Raw genomic sequence first — 19,055 nt, 5'->3', positions numbered from 1 at the left:
GTGTGTATGAACACCTGAAGGGGATGCACTGAAACCAAAGCCGGGCTCTTATCAGTGGTGTCCAGTGCCAGCACAAGAGGCTACAAACACAAACTGGAACACGGGAGGTTTGCTCTGAACATCAGAGATCAGTTCTTTGCTGTGCAGGTGACAGAGCTCTGGCACGGCATGACCAGATGCTGTGGAGTCTCCCTGGAGATCTCCAGAAACTGCCTGGACATGTACCTGAGCAGCTCTAGGTGTCACCGTCAGAGCTGAAGCAGACGGACACAGAGCTTCCTGCCAGCCTCAGCCATGCTGTGACCCTGTGAAGCAGTCCTACATGCTCACCCATGGCCTGCTCACAGCAGGAAGATAACACGATAGATGCCATGCACTGCTTGTCCTGTCCCCTGATTCAAAGCACTGATGCACAGGGAATAGTTGTGTATGTCATTTCAAGTCCCTTGAGCCACCCGGACAGCTTCTAAAATGCGAGAAGTAGCAGGGAAACTCACCAGACCCTCTTCTAACAGCAAGTGCAAGCTCAGGGCCAGGAACACACATAGGTTCTTATTGCACCACCTGCCCTATCTGACTGCAACAACTGCTTTTTCAGGCACAGCGAGGTGCTCCATTTCCATGGTTAGTTCTCCAGCACCTCCCTGACAAAACACTCAGAAGAGCTATCAGGGACTGACCAACATGCTCCCAACCCCTCTGAATTCACAGGAAGCCACCAAAATACTTCCAGAAGTGCTGGCCAACAGGCCATCAATAATACTAACAGGCTCTTAGGCACTGCCAGCACCGTGCCAGAGCACCCACTGCCAGGCCTTTGGGCCCACCACAGCCTTTTATCCACGTATTTTTCCTGGAAGAAATAATCTGGAGCCTTGAATTCTCTTTCAGTTTGTGTGCAAATTCTGGAGCAGCACAGGTTGGTTTGCATATCAGTTCCCTGTTCTCAGACAGCACGGCTGTAACGAGATAAGAAGAAAGCATTTGTAAACTGTTGACTGCGGGGGGAAAAAGGGAAGGAGGGGAAAAATTGTCTGTTTTAAGGGAAAGGAACTCAGCTCAGCTCCAGGAAAAGTATTTTTCTTTAAAGTCTGCAACAAGCACAAAGCCTGAGCCAGAGCCTTTCTGCCTTTTAGGATAGAGCTGCCTTTGAAGAAGTCTGCAATAGTAGTAACTCATGTGTTACATCGTATCTGCTTTGTGAATTCTGCATTCATACCAAGGGTTTATTTTCACCTATTTCACCCCCATTTCACACCAAACTGAAAAGCCCATCCAACCTTGAAACCTTAGGTCACCATACATTGTTCACCATACACAGTTCTATGTACTTCTGGTTTCCTTACTGCCTGCATACAGGCAACCAGGTAGCAGTGCATTAACACACCACAGCCTAGCATCCTGCTTCTGACAGGAGACAATAAAATGCCAGTTGAAAGCAGAAGCCTTCTGTATCAATATGCAATAACACATTTATTGTTAAGAACTACTCCTGACTGGATAATCAAGGTGCATCTGAAAGCAACTGAGAATCCCTTACCATTTTCTTGCCCAGATGAGTATCACTTAAGAAGATTCTTTTTCCTGTCTCTTTTATTTCTTTTCCCCCCCTCATATAATGCCAAATTCCCTGGAGCATTGTTTGTTTCTCATTCAGTCCCTGTAGCCGCTGGCTCTTCTTGTAATGGTCTGCAAGATATGACCCTACTGGGGGTCCAGTCAGCTTAAGCTACTGGATATGAGAGCTTCCCATATTTGAGCTCTCTGCATTCAAGCTCTGAGACAGGCACTCTGTGAGGCCCAGCTGTGTGTCTCAGGGCAGAGGAGAAGCTGCCTAAAGCAGAACAGCAGAACTTCCCATCTCACCCACAAACAGCTCACAGTCTCTCCCTGACCCCACACCATGCCACTAAGGTACAGAACACAGCACTGAGCACAGGCTGGTGAGTTTGGTAGCAGGATGCATAACTCGTTCCCAGGCCAGAGCTGCTATGGACAAGCAGCAAAACCAGATGTCAGCGAGGCTGTGCCGCAGCACTTGTGATGTGAAAGAACCTAATAATGTAATTCCTTGTGTTAAATCTGCTTCTGCAAACTTTGCCCAGCTATGCTTCAGCAGATATCTGTAGAGCAACTATTTCTTTCTTGCTTTCTATTTTATATAAACAAAATAGCCAGAAGCACCAACTTCAGGCACACCCCAGCATTTTAGGGCTGAATTATACACACTCCTCCCAATGGTTTTTTGTTTGTTCCATAAACATTTATGAGTTCCAGCATGCTCAAGAAAAGCTTGCACTCTCAACTTCCTCCTCAGCTAACCTCACACCGGTAAGGTACCCTGGCTGTCTTTCGTCCACAACCACAATGCCAGGAGCATCTGACTGACAGATCACAAGCTCCTCATTGACCAGCAGCACCCAGCACCTCCTCTGAATAAGGCACAGCAACGTGCTGCTGCAGCAAGTGGCTGGCAATTTAGTAGTGGTCCATTGTAAAAGCCCTTGCAAAGAGAAGAACTACAACCTACTGCCTCTTCCCCCTTGATTTGCCCTTTCCCCAAAGACAAGGTTTGACATGTGCAGCTGAAGACAGGTCATGCTGTTGCATCACACATTGGAAAGAAAGTTTTGTGAGAGGTCTGGAGGTTGTGTTCCTCCCTGAATACATGGGTTGTAGAATATTACCAAGTAACTTATATCGAAGGATAACAACATATTTTCCAGGTGTAAGTAGTAGAACCTTTCCTAATGGAGAAAACTAAGACCATGGAAGATTACTTGACTTTCTGAAGGTCATAGGAAAGCTGTGGAACATCCAGGAACAGAAGCTGTATCTCCTGGACACCAGCTGTGTGCTTAGACTGTAACCTAGTCTGTCACTAGATCACGCCACTGGAGCTATGCAAAATTCAGTGGTTTTGTTTCTCAGGCATTTCATGTGATCAGTTTGCTGGGGTTCTAGTTCCTGTGGGTTTCTCACTCTTGGATTTTTCAAACCAAATCTCAAACCCAATCAGAGAGGCCAAGTTTCCTCTGGCCACTTGATAAAAACATGACTAAGCCATTGCATAACATTTATGACAAGCCCACATGCCAGCTCCAGCATTGCTCAAAGATCTATTCAAGTTCCTGATGGCCAGGCCAGGAGCCAAGGGGAGGCAAATGGTAAGCATCCTCTGCAAGAATGCTTCACACCGTGGTGAAGGAGAGGGTAAGAAGCTGTGTGCTGAGCCTAGATCCTGGTTCACTCCCCTGATATGTACATATTACTGCCTGCTGCTGTCAGGAGAAGATACTGCTGGAGAACTGCCTTGCTCTTGTTGTGCCACATCTTTCCCCCTGTGGGAATCATGACCAGACAATATGGACCAGACGCAAGCCAGGAGGGGTGAAGACAACACAGCAGGGATTAGTTTAATGCATAGATTCCCTCCAAGCTGAGCTGTGTTTCCCATTGTGCCTGGGGGACACCCTAATACCCTTCTGCAGCTTATCTCCTGACTGCCTACCATTAGCTCTGTGAGATGCAAGAACAGAAACGTGTTAAGCGCAGAAGGTTTCATTAGGCCTAACCAAGCCTTCTCTTAAGGGATGCTGGCTTTATCCTTGGAAATCACCTGAGGATTTGCTTGGCCCTCAAATCACTTTTCAGCCTCCCTTTCCCGCACACTTCCCCGTGCTGCGACACGACCGTGCTCCGTCAGTGCAGAGCCAGACTGAACATCTCCACGAGAACAGCAAAAACCTGCCTGGGAAAAGGCTCAAGCGCCATCTATTGGGGATCTCCCCTTATCACACCAAGGGAGAAGGATGAGCTGGAAAAACGAAACGAAAAAAAACATGATCATCCATTCATTCCTTTCAATTTAAGCCCTAGCTGGGTGATGTTCGAGACAAAGACTAGAGCCACAGCCAGCTCTGGGCATGGAAAGGGCATCTGTTTGCTAAGGGTAATGCTAAGAGAGAAGAGCAAGGCAGAATCAGAATGAAAGCAGAGCCTAAGGCTTGATTGGAAAGAGATACGGGACCAAAGCCAGGCGCATCTTGAATGGTTGCACAGAGCAGGGCCATCCACCAGCTGCCTCAGTCACAGTCCAGTGTGTGTGTCAGCAGAAAGCAGGAGAGCTCACAAAAATCATGAGAATTGTTCCCACAATAGTACTACCAATGAAAAAGGGGCAGCTACAGCTTTCAGGCACTGAGCTCTGTCCCTGAGCCATGGCTCCATGGCATTTCTCCTCTTAGCATGTGAACTGCTTGGCCTGTAGGCTCCTCCAGAAGGGACTGTCTCTGACTTTGCCTTTAAGCAATATTTTTGCCTCAGAGAGTTTTATGGAAGTCAAGTCTCCACCTCACAAATCATAAACACCATCTACTCTGCTGCAGGGACAAGTGCTCTCCAAGCTCAGTCACTGTGGTCTTCAAACTATGAGCATGGGACAAGCAATTGAGAAAGATCCCACAGGCGGTCACATGGAACTCCCTTTGCTAAGGCTTACAGGCACCCAAGAGTGGAAACTGGCCACTGCTATCTAACAGCTACAAACCAAATAGCAAATCTATCCCAGACTGAGTTGGCTGTTGTCATGCAAAAACTCTGGACATTCAGGGAGTGTTAGGAAGGACTGGTGATGCTAGTAGGTATCTGGTCCCTCGGTCCCTTTCACATGTCTGATGCATGCAAGAATTTAGGATGCATGCTTTTGTAGAAGCCATTTTTGTCTAGTACAAAAGGTGGGGGGGAAAAAAAAAAAAAAAAAAAAAAAAAAAAGCAGAAGAGAAATTGAAGAGAAAGGTGTTCAAAAATCACTGATCTCCACTATTAGGTATAGTAACAGTGACCATGCCCGCACAGGTCACATGACTGCAGTAAGGAAAAGAGACTATCTTCTTAACAGTGCTGCTGGGCAGCCCCATCCCTGTTGGAACTCCCTTGGTGCCTGCTGTCATCCTGCACATCATCAGTGCCAACTGGAGTCAGAACTGCAATCGCAGTTTACACTGTGCATCTCTGTCTGATACTACAAACATTTGATTTTCTGTGAATGGGCGTGGAAGGGACCTCATAATACTTGTGCGACAGTGGAAAGCATGGGCAGCACTCACAGAGGCAGCAGTTCATCTTGGCCAGCTCAAAGCATCATGATAGCAGGGCAGCCCGGCCTCTCAGAAGTGCAAGCAAAAAGAAGTGATGACTTCTGCTTTAGAAAGCTTCTTCTAACCCCTGGAGGAGAAGAATCATCATCTGACTAAAGGATCTCTGACCTTCTTTTCTCCAAATACACCCACTGCAACTCACTGATGTCTCTTTCTTTTCAAGCACCTTAATAATAAGTCCCCAGCTGGGATCGTATAGTGGTACTTAGCCCTGCCACGCAGCTAGCGAGGAACAGTCAGTCTAAAGACAAATGAAATATTCTGTAGGGATACACCTCACCCCCACAGAGAGGGCCAACCAACTCATCAGCTGCCTCAGCCTTGAGGTCTTTAGGTCAAAAGCAAGAAATATCAAGCTACAGTACTTAGAAGGGCAGCATCAGAGAGAAGGGGCTTATGTTCCTGCAGAAGCAGGAAATCTCTTAAGCAAAAGCACTAGGAAACGAGCACACACAGCCTTGCAAAGGAAGGGAGAAAATATTATGGCTGCTAGTTTGATGTGGGGGGAAATTCCTTTCTGGAACTTCCTGACTGCCCAGACAGCCTCTGGGCTCATCCCAAGTGTATAAACAAGACACATCTTTCAACATCAAAGAGGTTTCCCAGTTCCTCTAGCTGGGCGCGCCATCCAAATCTGCATTTTTGCACAGCTTTAGTACACCCAAAAAAAGTTTAAAGAAAAAGTTTAGTATCAGTAGAGAAAGGAATTCCAGTAAGTATTTCCAGGAGGAACAAGTCTAATCTGCTGCCTTGCAGTTCATACGAGTATGAGCAGGGTGCTTTGATGAGGAGAGCAACAGTCCAGCTGCACCCATATGGACTAGCTTGTGGGACTGCTGGCCACAGTGCCTTGTGGCAAGCCTGGCCTCTCGGATTGCTGTCAGATGGTCAGAAAACACCAGCCAGACACCAGCAAGGCTTCAATGAACTGTCAGGGCTGCTTTGCAGCCTGCATGCACCCTATATCCATCTGCTGCCAGGCTCTATGGGAGGTGATGAAGACAGCTCTGTGTCCACTGAATTCATTATGTAAAGCTGTGCTGTGGGATGCTCTCAGCACAGCAGGGAAGGCCGGGGTGAGGCATACAAGTACTGCTTGAGGCCTCTACAGCTGTGACAAGACAGCAGAATCTTCAGAGGAAGGCACAGGGGTAAAACATCACCCTTAAAATAACTGTAGAAATGAAAAGTGCTTCATGACTTGGGGCATGTGGACACAAACCATCCAGAAGCCAACAGAAGGGGTCCAAGCATCCAGGAAAATGGAACTTTGAGAAACAGAAGAAGACAACCTGTCTTCAGAGTCTCTGCCTCCAAAGCTTTGATCACTGAACTCAGGAAGGCAGGAGAGCACTATGGACTTTTAGAAACTTTTTGCAATGAGAATAAATCACAAGCATGTCATCTACCCTTTGCTTTTTGAACTCTATGACTGCACACTGCGTATTCCCCAGGCTTCCCTAGAAGCCAAGGCCAAATGCTGAAACCTTTATCAGTCTGTACAACTAAGGATGGCTTTTGGCACACTGTCCATCAGCAATCCCAGTTAGAACAGTTCTCTAGGCAGCATGGCTGTATAAACAAGGATGAACATGGCCTTAGGAGGGAGGAAATGAGTCTGGGATCAAAAACAGCAAGTTCTGCATGCAGGCACGCTAGAGCTAAAATCGGCAGGAAAAGGAGGGCAAAGACTAAGGCCAGAAAAGGGATCAAAGTGGGGATGTAATTGTGGAAATTTTACTGCAGGTTCCTCCCTAAGTTCCAAAGCTACAAACTTTCAGCTTTCAGCACTATGGCTGCAGCCGTCTCACAAACCTCATCCACGGAAAAACCAGCTAGGAAAAACCTACTAAAAGCCCAAAGTACTTCTACTCCCTGTATTACACACCTACCGCCCGCAGAGGGCACACGAGACCACGTATTTGCCGCTAAACCAGCTCACGCTTGAAATAGAGCCCCTTTAGGAAACGAGAGCCACCTGAGCCAGGGCCTTAGTTGCTTTTGGGGTTTTCCCAGGTCTTCCTCTATGCTCACGTGGGCTAAGAGCAGGAACTGGGATTACCACATAGCAGTAAGAGCTGCTTTGTGTTGATGTGCACATACACAAGCATCTAGCAGGAAGTTCTGCTTCATTAGCCAAAGGTCTGGGTGTCTCCCACACAGCCAGCCAGGGAAACGGTCCCAGGCTCCACACACTCCCTCCTCAGTGCTTAAGCTCAAGGATAGCACAAGAGTCACCAGATCCCACTCTAGCATGAGCTCTCATTGTTCAGCTGCGTGAGAGAGGCACTAGAGCCACATACTTTGCACACTCTGCCACCACATTCCTGGCCCTCTAGGAGAAAAATAATTATCACATACACATCCTGACTGCATTCAGATGAGGCAATGCAGAAACAAATTCCATCCACTGTAGCTTCTACACCATGGCCAGCATTCCAGAGGGAATTAATGAGTAACTTTATGAAGCTTGCTTTTGAAAAGCTTTTCTTTCTTTTTTTTTTTTTTGGTGGGTGATGTGCCCAGATGCATTGCACTGGATCCTCCAAACCAGCCTATTTGCACACCACAAAGAAGCACAGATAGCAGGTACATAGTATTCAGCCTCTGGAAGACCCACACAGGTATGTAGCAGATCACACACACAAAAGAATAGACAGATTCAGTCCAAAGGATCAGATGTTAACCTCAGTCACTTCTCAGCCCTTCACCTTCCTCCAAAGGCCTTCTGAAGTTAATACTGTAACAAGAATCCTTAGCAAAGAAGTTACACTTCTCCATATTAACACAGGTTTTCTGCTATCAGTCCTAAGCTTTTCTGTGTCATTCAATGCAGGAACACTAAAACCTCAAGTCTGTTCATATAGTGAAAATTCAACAGCACAATTCCCAAGAGAGGTTATACCCCAAGGATCAGTACATATTAGTATAACTGGATACACTTGCAGCGCTGTTCCTTCTCAAAATCTAGTTAGTCCCTCTGATTTCACGTAGCAAAATTAGCATTATAATACGCAGAGTGTACCTGAAGGCAGAGGAAGCTGTTTCTTACAATATCTGATGAAGATTAGCCACCCTTTGAAAAACTGCTGTTTCATGTTTTTATTTTTTCCTCGTGTGTTGGGCACCTTTGTTCCTAAATATACATATATAAAAGAGTTCATTAAACAGAGTTTACTGTTGCTATATACCACTGTCACGATAGCAGCGATAATATCACTTTTTAATTACAACCTACTTCACCTTCCACAGAGTGTCTGCTATTTAGGAAAGAAATAAAAACAACCAACAAGAAAAACACAGTAAAAGACCACTATCTCCAGAAGGACTGGATTTTCAGCTAAGGTGGTAGATGACTTAAAAGAATTAATGCCTATGTCCACTAAACAAAGCTGGGGGAAAAAACAACACCTACAACATCCCATAATCTTGATCTCGGGAGAAATCAAGCATCTAAGTCCAGGCACGCAACCCTTCAAACTCTGCCTAATCCCTTGGGCTCTTAGACTACGTCTATACCGCTAATTTAAACATGCCCAGGACTGTTCTCTGGCAATGAGGTCCCTGGCACAAGATGGCTTGCACCCATAACATTAAACTCTTTTATCCTTTGAGCAAGGCATTTGTGTCCAATGTGGTTATTGGGAACGGCCCCTGGCCCACGCTAACTCCTGAGCCTTGTCTGGGAATTGTTTTGAAGAGCGTAAACTGGCACAGGCCAACACTATGAGTGAATAAATTCATAGGAATCAGCTTATAATTTTATAGATAATCACAATGTAGCCCCCCCAATCCCTGTCAAATGCACACACAGTATGTATATTTATGCTTATATACAATCTACATATACTTCAGTGGAATCTTGTGCACTTAGACCGTATACTCAAAGGCACCACCAAATTTTGCCTATGTAGGAAGGATTTCTTGGCAAGAGAGAATCAGAGAGGTGTCCACATTCCTCTCTTCTACATTAACCTTGAATTTCTACCTTTCCAGACACTACCATTTTATCCTGAACAACTGGAAATGTGGGAGGAATGTTCACCCTCACTTTCACAACTGGAGCATGCACTCCTCCATGCTTGCAGGTGTTTGCTTGGAGAGTGCTTCCACTTCTGACATTTGACTTCTCCAGCACAGTTTTACATACACGCTGTGCACAGCCTAGCAGATCCCAGGAGCAATGAGGAGCATAGAGCCCTCCTGTGAGCAGCAAGGAGCCTAGAGCTCTCCTGTGAGCGAGCACCTCAGCAGAGAACGTCCTGACAGCCGAGGGCCTGAGCCTAAAGCCAGAGCAAAGCACTCCATGACTGATGCAGCTGAGTCAGAAGGAAATGACCTACTCCACGGTAGAGCAGCAGGAACTGCTGCAAGGACTCAGTCATACACGGACACATGCTGGCACGTATAAATGTACTTCGCAGCCGGGTTTTGGCAAGCCCATGTCCTGACACGGCACCGAGGACGGCTCAGGGAGCCACGGAACCTCCGCTGCCGGCCGTTGTGGGCGGCCTTGCTCAGCCCTGAACACAGCCGTATCTCCTCCCGTCACAAAATCCCTCCCGGCGCCTCCGGCCGCCGCCCTCCCCTCCCGCGGACGAGGTTTCTCGCTCGGCCGTGAGGCGGCGCCCGGCAGGGGGCAGCAGCAGCGCGTACCAACGGCCTCCGGGACACGAGCAACGGCTCCAACGGCCGCCGCTGCCCGCCCGTTTTGGAGCCTGCAGCTCCACAGGAAAGCCGGGTCCCTGTCCCGGTGGTGGGGAGAGGGCATCTCTGGGTTCTCTCATGACAGTATGGTGGTGGCACTGAGCACGGCCTCAGCTGCATTCCCACCAACACAGCACACGGAGGTGTAGGTACATCCTGTTACAGACTTCCTTTGCTGTGGTGCAACCCCTTCTTGTAAAAGTTGAGACATCGAGGCCGCTTGCAAGACTGCATACGCGAGTGCCTGCCAAGATTTTCCCAGAGTCAGGGCTCGCCGAGTTCCTTCCCCTTCCTCCACCCACCGAATCCTGCTGGGTTACTGGAATCACAACAGTTTCCATCTACCAGAGTCTTCAGGCCACCTATGGCAGAAAGGGATTTTTCCAGGAAAGACACATTAGAACTATTGCACAGTACAGAATCAGTCCCAGCTTTTGTTTTCCTACTAAAACTGCTTCATTTCCCTTACTGAAAAGGGACTTCAGAGTCCCAGTGCTGTCACTTGACAGCATAAACCACCAGAGAGGAATAAAGTCAGCTGAATCAGTGCTTTCCAAACTCCTGGACACAGCCTGGTCTGCGTAAAACTCACACAGTAACTAAACCATCACTTCCACGGTGACCAACAAGCCTGCAGAGCGTCCCCTCCTCCTTCCAAACACTAGGAAGCTTGAGAGGAGAAAACAAACAAGTATGATGTTCTGTAAAACAAGGAAGGAGTAAAAACAATAAATCTGGATTACAGAGCGAGAAGTCATTTCCCAAATCTTTGGCCACCTTTCTTCATCTCTGAGCCTCGTTATTTGCAATAGGGCAGCACCTGACCCACCTGCTTGGGAGTTGGAACATCCTGATGAAGGTCACTATGTTGGCAGGCGTTTTAATTACACGTGTTTAAAATGACAATTGGATCTTTTTACGATAACAACCTCAAGTGAAATCAGAATGCCCATTAACTAGAGGTGGAGAACACACCATTAACTAAGGCAACGAAGGTCAAGTCAGGGCTGAGAGTTTCTTGCTGTCTTTCTCAGTGCTGGTTTATGCTGTAGTTTTGCAGAAGCTACTTAGATTCTAACTGCCCCAGCTCCTCAAAACACAAAATGGAGGAAAATGCTTTTTGCACAGCAGCAATGTGAGATTTCTTTAAATAAATAGCACTGGCAAGGTGCTTGGAAATAGTCAGATAACACATGTCACCTATGAACAGAGTACTAAATAAATACGGCTGATAGCTTGATTGTAAGGGATATGGCAAATTCCTTTGTCTTTATAATGCTGAGGAACATGAAGAATGAACTGATCCCTTTTACGTTATACCTTGCATTTACTTGCTGAACATTCCCTACGAGATGTTTTATTTGCTAAGACTCAGAAAGACTAATACATTATTTTCCTAGCACGTTAGACACAGTACTACAGAGAGTGAAACAAGAACAGAGAAACATCTGGAGGCTTTCTTGTGCCATCAAAGATGTAGGAAAGGAGCAAGGAAAGGAGGCAAACCACAAAGTTTGCCCAACCGAGAGACCAAAAGAGCAGAGAGAACTATCAAAAGCAGCCACAGGCATCTGAAAGGAAAGCACAAGTGAGTGGGAGGAAAACAACACATAACACAGAAATAAAGCCCCTGGTCCCTTTAGGCACATTCACATTAAAGGGCGGGGGACAGATAAACTGACAGTTATCTTGGTGTTCTTCCCTAGGGAGCAAGGCATCAGGTGCACTATGCATGTGATAAAATAGTTTTAAGCACTTCTGTACCTGCCAACATTCTTTGCTACTTGTTTCTCAAACAGTTAGAATCTTCCTCCCAGGATGGCTTTTCCCAGCAACCTTACCTGAAACTTTAAGGTGAGCTCATCTTTATTCTGTCAACAACAGCAGTAAAAGATTGAATCTAGAGCCACCATTGCCCACTTCAGCAGATCTACCAAGGTACAAGATTTACTAGAGCAACTTCTTAAAGACTTCCTAGTTTGGGCCCTTCTGAAAGCACAAGTTACAAGGCTTTAATTATGTCTCAGGTGCTCCTTTTACTGAAAATCCCAGCAACCCCACCCTGTGACCTGATGCATATCCAAGTATATTCTCCAGTTTTGGATGTTGGGACCTCAAGATTCTTTCTTGTTTCAAAAAGACCTTTGGTTTCCTTAGGAGTTTGCACCTGCAATATAAAAACAGGCCTGAAGTTACCTTTCCCTCCAGTATATTCACAAGATATGGAGAACTGGACTGGTGGGAACTTTTGGATGCTACGCTCTGATGAACGGGAGATGTACAGCAACCCACAAAACATGAGAAAAGCTGATAGCAATGTAGGCTCCTTGTTATCTCCAGGTAGTTAGGGTGTGATCCAGCCCCTTCCAGCTTTAAGAACCTCCAGCCAAACTACTTGCTGTTTTTCAGCAAGATGCATAAGGCAGAAAGAGCACAGCCTGATCCCTACCACAAGCTTGGCTTGCCGTTGATGGCAGAGTGCTTTAGGTGTAAAAAGATGAGAAGAGCATTAGCATCAGAGCTGTCATTCCTTCCAACTCAAAAATTTGCTAGGGAAAGCTGGTCTCTTGCTTTCTTAGATCAGAGAAGCTTGGTTTGACTCCAGAGAGATTAAAGGTGCTGAACTGGGAGGGAGGAGAGTATCAGATCCTGTCACTAATAAAGGACTGGTTGCAAGTCTGAGGATGGAGTCTACTCCATTATTAAGATATCTATCTCTCTACCCTCTGGGAAGCTGTGACCTGGAGGAAGGGTCTGAGGGTTCGATGTGATTCTTGAGGTAGGTCATTAAGCAGGAGGCTGGTAGAAGAAGCAAGTTCTTCAATATCTTTTTCCTGCTTCTGTCTCCACAGACTTCTTGTATCAAGACAGAAGTCTTACCCATGTAAAATCTAAGTAGTTGCAAAATGTTGGGAAAGTTGTGACTTCAAGAACTATTATAAAAAGCCCACAGCTGCTGAATTCTGACTGCATTTCCATCCAGCATCCAAGCTCTCTGCGTCTCCTTTCACCACTACAATTAAAAATGAGTAGTCCAGCAGCCAATGCTTGCAACTCAGATCGACTGGAATTGCACAGGGCCTACTTCCAATCCTGCCATTGTGCAAGTCTGGGAAAGGCACCAAATTCTCCCTGTGTCCCCAACCCCTCCCCCCCCAGTGAAACAAAACACCCATCAAGCAGCAGGCTGGCTTGTCTGAATGACTTAATAGCTACTAAACAATCTGTGTTCCACACAAGTCTGTCAGAGCCATTATCAAGAATCTGACATGGGTTATCACCTGCTCCTTCAGAAGCAATGGCCAAAAAGAGGCTACATCGGGGCCTGCAGAATGACCCAGCCTCTGGGAAAGATTTGACATCATGCAAATATCTAACAGTAACATTTATCCATCATGACTGACATAAACTAGACTTGAACCAGGCAGTCTGCAGCTCCGTAGTCATTTGGAGCCTTCAAAGATTTAAGCATTCAAATAATGTCAGCTGCCTGAAACCTAAATAGTTTGAAGAGCAGGGCCTCAGGATAAGCCTGCTAACCTGCCTAAACTTATGCTACTGAGGATGCCAGCCCTGATGTCTCACCCGATACCTGCGGAGAAGCAACTGTGAATTGAGAACCCATCTGGTTAATGAAGACAGCACAGTACCATGCTTCTTAATTGGGAGGTATAATCAGTGTTAATCTTCTGGGTGTGCTACCAACTATCCATCCAAAGGGGATGTTTGTTTTGCAATTTCCCTCTTCCTTAATGGCAGCTTTTCCCCACTCTGCGCAGTCACTCTTCAGTTCATGGCTATAAATATTTTTGCTTGATAGCTGTACTGTTTCAGTATCTTCCACCTTTAGCTTCACCTCATCCATTATCCACAGCTCCTTTGTAACAGAGGTTTTGAGCTGATCTGCTCTTGTTAAGCTATGCAAGCTGATCCATACCAGGTACCTGAAGGAGCAGTATCAAAGGAGAACAAGCTCCTGCCTTAGGCAAGTCAGAGAGGATGCAGGCTGTTTGCCTGAACCACCAGAGACAGCAGAGATGTCCATCTCACACTGAAGAAGATGAATTAGACTGGGAGACAAGACAGAGAGAATAGAACAGAGAAGGAAAGGGATAGGAAGAATAGTGATAAGAATGGGATGCACAATCACATGCTGAGGAAAGGTGAAGCAACACAGCAATGGGGAAGAGGTAGGATCCCTAGGAAGAAATAGGGATGAAATAAAGGAGTGGGGTCCCAGACAGCTGATACAGCTTAAGAGAGACAAAGATGAGCAAAAAAATTCCAACTGTTTTTGTTTGCTTATTTGTGTGTTTATACTGGGGTTCAAGTAATGCCTAACATGATGTCTGTGAGAACAGAGGATGAAACACTGTGACCTGGAGATTCTTCTCAGGCAAAAAGCTTGGGAAGTGTGGGGTTAGTTGGTAAGTAAACAGCAGAAGAAGGTAGCATTATGGGGAAAGAGGTGCAGGAAGGGCGTGCAAGGCATATGAATGGACTGAAGGAAACACACTGTTGGTAACATTGTTCCTAGCTTCTTGGGCACTCATGCCCACAAGTGCCCTACGTGAAGCTGGCTTTGCTGCAGGCTTTACAGCTAATGTCGTTTAAATTTCTGACATGTCACTAATGGAGAAAGATTTGACATGTATTTATTCAACGTCACTAAAAATACGCTGGCAGTTGAGGGGGATGGAGAATAAGGATGATCAGTGAGTGAGGCATGGAGAGGATCTGCGCTTCTGTAAGGACTCAGATGTGATGCTTACAAATGGAGCTTGGAAAAGCTCTCCCAGTAACCTCTGCCATGAAAACCTGCTGTCAAGTGTCATGCCAGATTAGGGATACTGGGCAGAAGAAGAAAGACCCTTCTCCTAAGAGCAGCCTATTGAAGTGGAGCTAATCGCATTGCAACAGCAGTGCCCGTACCTGGCAGATTCTCATTAGAAATAAAGACTGTTTCCCTGGTAATGAAGGAAAGGTTTAATCCAATTTAATTCCCGATGAGTATGTTCTGTATAGTGAGTCCCTTCCCCACTGTTAGCACTTGCTGTCTTAGCAGTGAGTGGTAATCTGGCAGGTCTTGATCTGTTTCACAAAATTTGCAAGTGTGTGGCAGTAGGTCAGCTGAGATACAGGTGGATACAACACTCTCCTTCTCCTACCTCATGTAAAGCCCAGTTTCTGGCTCCTGCCCTGTACTCACTTCTTGCCTCTGCATGGGAAGGCTTGGCCCACCAAGAGAGGTGGCAGGGTCCTTCTGTCTCCATGCCACAGAGTTGGATCCAGCCTTGATGCAGGTGAGCAGGCACATGATGCACAGCCTGTATAGGTATACAGCTACCTCTATCTGGTGTGGCCTATAGAGCATTTTACATGCTGGGTAGGGTACATGGCACCCTTCCCTCCCTTGGTAAGCTTTCCCCCGTCCTCCATGAAGTAGTGGGAAGAGAATTAAATCCTTCCTGGGCCAGGAGCCACCGTGATGTTGTGAGTCCTCCAGCCACTGGAAGTTTGGTCAGTGAATAACAAAGATCTCAACAGCAAAAGGAAGAGTGTTAGCCCACATTAAACAGCTCTGTCCCTATGCTTGCTAATGAGTGATAGACACACATAAAGTGCAAAGATTCAAGCCTACATGAGCACCAATGGATCCAGATTAGACAGTGCTTGGATGACTTGGTGATTGGCACCTTAGAAATTACTTAGATAGACAGAGCAGAGCGGAAATAGATGGGTCTTTGCAGCTTTGGCTCTTCTCTGCTAGTTATAATTATTTGAGATGATGTTTCACATCACATTCAAACTGCTCTGCAGATAGCAGCAGCAGAGAACAAGAGATCTTAGCCACCTAGGAGAGGATTATGTGCATATGACAACGTTCAAACCCACTGGGTTCTGCCATGCTGCATTATTTAAGCCCAGTAACCAAATTTAGTAACCAGCCCCTGAGGCGCTGAGAGAAAAACACAGCTTCCAGAGCTCCCTTCCCTCGCAGTCCTTTCAGCTTCCTCCCTTAAAGGAGCCACCAGCTTTTCTCTCTCTGTCTCGGCCCCACAAGCCAGGCCTGATTTCCCACTTCTGGGAACAGTGAAGTCCTTTGCTCAGCTGTAACTCATGGCTCTGCCACCCACAACCATGTGCACTGTGAAGCCATGAGAATCCAACACAAAGTCATCCTCACAGGAAGCCAGAGCCATCCTAGCCTCAGGCCTTCAGGATGCAGGGCATGAAGGCTACATCTGTGCAATGAATAATATGCTCAGGTGCAGGCAAGACTGCCCTGCAGACAGCATGCTTCCTGTCTGCGCTGTGGCCGTAGCTCTGCTCAGGCTGTTAATACTGCCCTCTCTGCCCAGATCATGAGAAACTTACCAGGCTCTCATTGCCTGGGAGCTTTGCAGCTCCGGCTAAACCAGTGTCTGAATGTACCTGCTGGTGAAGCGTGTGGAAAACAGCAATTCTGGACATATGGACAGGCTCAGGCTTGTGGCTGGGTGAGATTGCTCCTTGTCTCCTTTGCCCACTGAAGCTGCAGTTGGTGAAAAGAGGTGGGCCCAGATCGGGCTCCACCAGGTCAGGCCTGTCCTCAGCAGCAGGGCTTTGTCACTGCTCCACAAAGTCACAGTGCCATAAGATGGCAATTGATGGCAAATAATTGCCCGGTTTTCCAAAGGACTTGGGTCAAAGGGAACCTGGGAGGTTTGGACAGACCCATCCAAAGGTCCCTCTGTCCACTCGTCACTTGGCTTGTGTCAGTGACCCGGTGCCAAGACACAGCACCTCCCTGGTAAGAAAGGAGCACTCAGGTCCATGTACATGACCAAGCTCTCCAGAGCAAGCTGTGGGAAGGAGAGGTGGGAGGAGGTGAATATTTATATAGCACCATGTCAAAAGCAAATACATGTCCACCGTGTTGTTTTATCATCACAGGGCATCAGGCTCATACATACATTTGAGGCAACATTACTCCCTGCAGATCCTGGCAGAGCTGGCTTGGCATGCAAAGAGGTCATTTCAGTAAAAGCCAAGCTCAGCCTCAGGGAGCCACAAAATAGTGCTGAGACCTGCTGGTACTGTAGGTGACTCCTGCCACTGAGGCTATTAACTGCAAGGCGTGCCCTCTCCCAGGCGGCGATCGGACGCCGTAGCCTCTTAAAACTGTCTGCAGTCTCTTGGATCCCTCCCTGGCCTTCAGCCCAGTGCCCTGGAGGCAGTGAGATGGAGTCTGGTGTTTACAAACACAGCCTTTATAAAACCTTGTGTGGAATGAGAAAGAGGAGCAAGCCTCGCCGAAGTGCCCTGGGAAGAGCAGATCTAATTGGAGATTGCCAGGAACTTCTTCCTGAGCTGCCTTTGCTGACCTGGATGAGCCACAACTGAGCTGCCAAGATGAGGAGCGATGGGAACCAGCTGCAAGGGGCCTCTGTTTGGTCAGGGATCGTGGTGAAACTGCCTTGTGTGAGCTGAGCTGCTGGGCTGGGCTGTGAGAGGCAGGGCCACGCCTGCAAGGCAAGAGCCGCCTTAGGGCTGCATAGGCAGGGGTCAGCCATATGGTTTTCTTGTACCATTCCCAGGTGCCCAGCTGTGGGTGTTCAGGATTGATCAGGCTTTTTAACTCCTCTGTTGTTGCAGGGATTTTTTTTCTTTTTGTAATGCTCAGTCCACCCATGCTAACCAAACACTAACTTGGGTTATTTTTCACACACTTAGAGTGTCACAACAAATACGGCCTACTGCTCCAGTTTGCCTAAGCTGCCCCTATTCCACAGTGATTTTGTCTAGAAACCACAGCGTCTTCCGAGTATTCCTATTGTTCTAGTGGCTACTAGAGCCAATACCAGCACTAGCCTCTGGTGAACGGTGCCAGCAAGCTGATAATGCTTGCTATAAACCAATCTTCTTTCCCGTGCACTCATGCCCCATCAGTTCATCCCTCCTCTGCACAGGCCACCGCTGTGGTGCTGAGAAATGGATGGCAGCAGCAGCTGCACTGCAGGCACCGGGCCCTGCGGAACCACCCTCAGCAAACAGAGTTCCCCAGGGTGCTGGGCGCTGTCAGCTGTGGGCTGGCTCCTGTGCAGCACTGGGTGTGACACCCCAGCATGGGGTGATTTTCTGTGAAGACAATTTACTAGAACTCTTTCTGAGGTCTTGTCTCCGGGGGGAATTTCTCCAGCATTGCTGTTGTGCTGCAATAAACTTGAAAATAGCTGCCCATGGGGATGCAGGAGGTTGGAAAAAAAAAAACAAACAGTCATTTTATTCTGGTGTGATCACTCCATTTTGTGATGCTGGCTCTTTCCCCTCCCTCCTTTCCACTGGATATCACCATACTCGATTCAAATGCCAGCGCTTTGCAGGCAAGGACTGGAGGGCAAGGACTGGCCTGGGAGAGGCCAGTTCACTGGCTCTGCAGGCTGCAGTCCTCACTGCTTCAAAGCAGCAAACTGCAAATGTGCAAAAGCTCGCGTGCATCCCACTCTGGGATGTGAATCCTCAGCTCTCTCCAGGGACCAGCACGGGAGCCAAGATGTGGAAACACAAATAACGGTCCTGGGCAAAGCCTTCCAGCAGCTGTGACTAACATCAGACCACTTGGCAGAGGGCTGCCTGCTCTTGCTCTCTGCCTCTCCCTGGGATCCTCAGCAAAACCACTGCTGCGGAATCCCTGCCTGAGGAAGGAGAGGATGGAGGACATGTAGGCTTCTGGCCCAGGATTTCCTTCAGCTGCCGCAAGCACCAGGCAGGCATGGGCCACGTGCAGCAGCACCAAGAGCAAGCTGCAGGAAGGGAAATGTGTGAGATGTTTGTGTGAAACATATACATCGGGGCTGGCTGAGAGCGGCCAGGACCTCTCCATTGTCCTGGGTTTGGAAACAAGGCCCAGCCTGCTCTTGTGCTAGCAGCAGCCAGCAGCCAGCAGGAGGAAGTGTTTGGGATGGGCTGCTTGGCAGGGAGGAAAGGGGCAAGGGTGTGGAAGAGGATAAACCAGCAGTGCTCCTCCACTGTGATGCATAAGCAGGCCTCAGATTTTCTCCCAGGGCTCAAACTTAGCAAGGCAGAGCTCTTATCAGTGCCCTCTGCTCCGGGCCCTTCCTGAGACTGCAGGTTCCACACTTGCTCTGGCCCAGGCTGCTATCTGGCGCCAGTGGGACGAGGCAGCTTGACTTGGGGGCTAGAAAT

The 19,055-nt window shown here is 47.6% G+C and overlaps 1 protein-coding gene across 2 annotated transcripts in view; it reads right to left on the bottom strand.

Moving 5' to 3' along the window:
• The window catches only part of LOC107311139, a 101,345-nt gene that overhangs the window by 49,154 nt on the left and 33,136 nt on the right, over positions 1-19,055 (bottom strand). The gene's annotated exons all lie outside the window — the stretch shown is intronic.

The sequence above is a fragment of the Coturnix japonica genome, chromosome 3 (assembly GCF_001577835.2).
Source record: "Coturnix japonica isolate 7356 chromosome 3, Coturnix japonica 2.1, whole genome shotgun sequence".
Lineage (NCBI taxonomy): Eukaryota > Metazoa > Chordata > Aves > Galliformes > Phasianidae > Coturnix > Coturnix japonica.
Note: the sequence above shows the minus strand (reverse complement) of the source record. Positions and strands in the feature narration are given on the sequence as shown.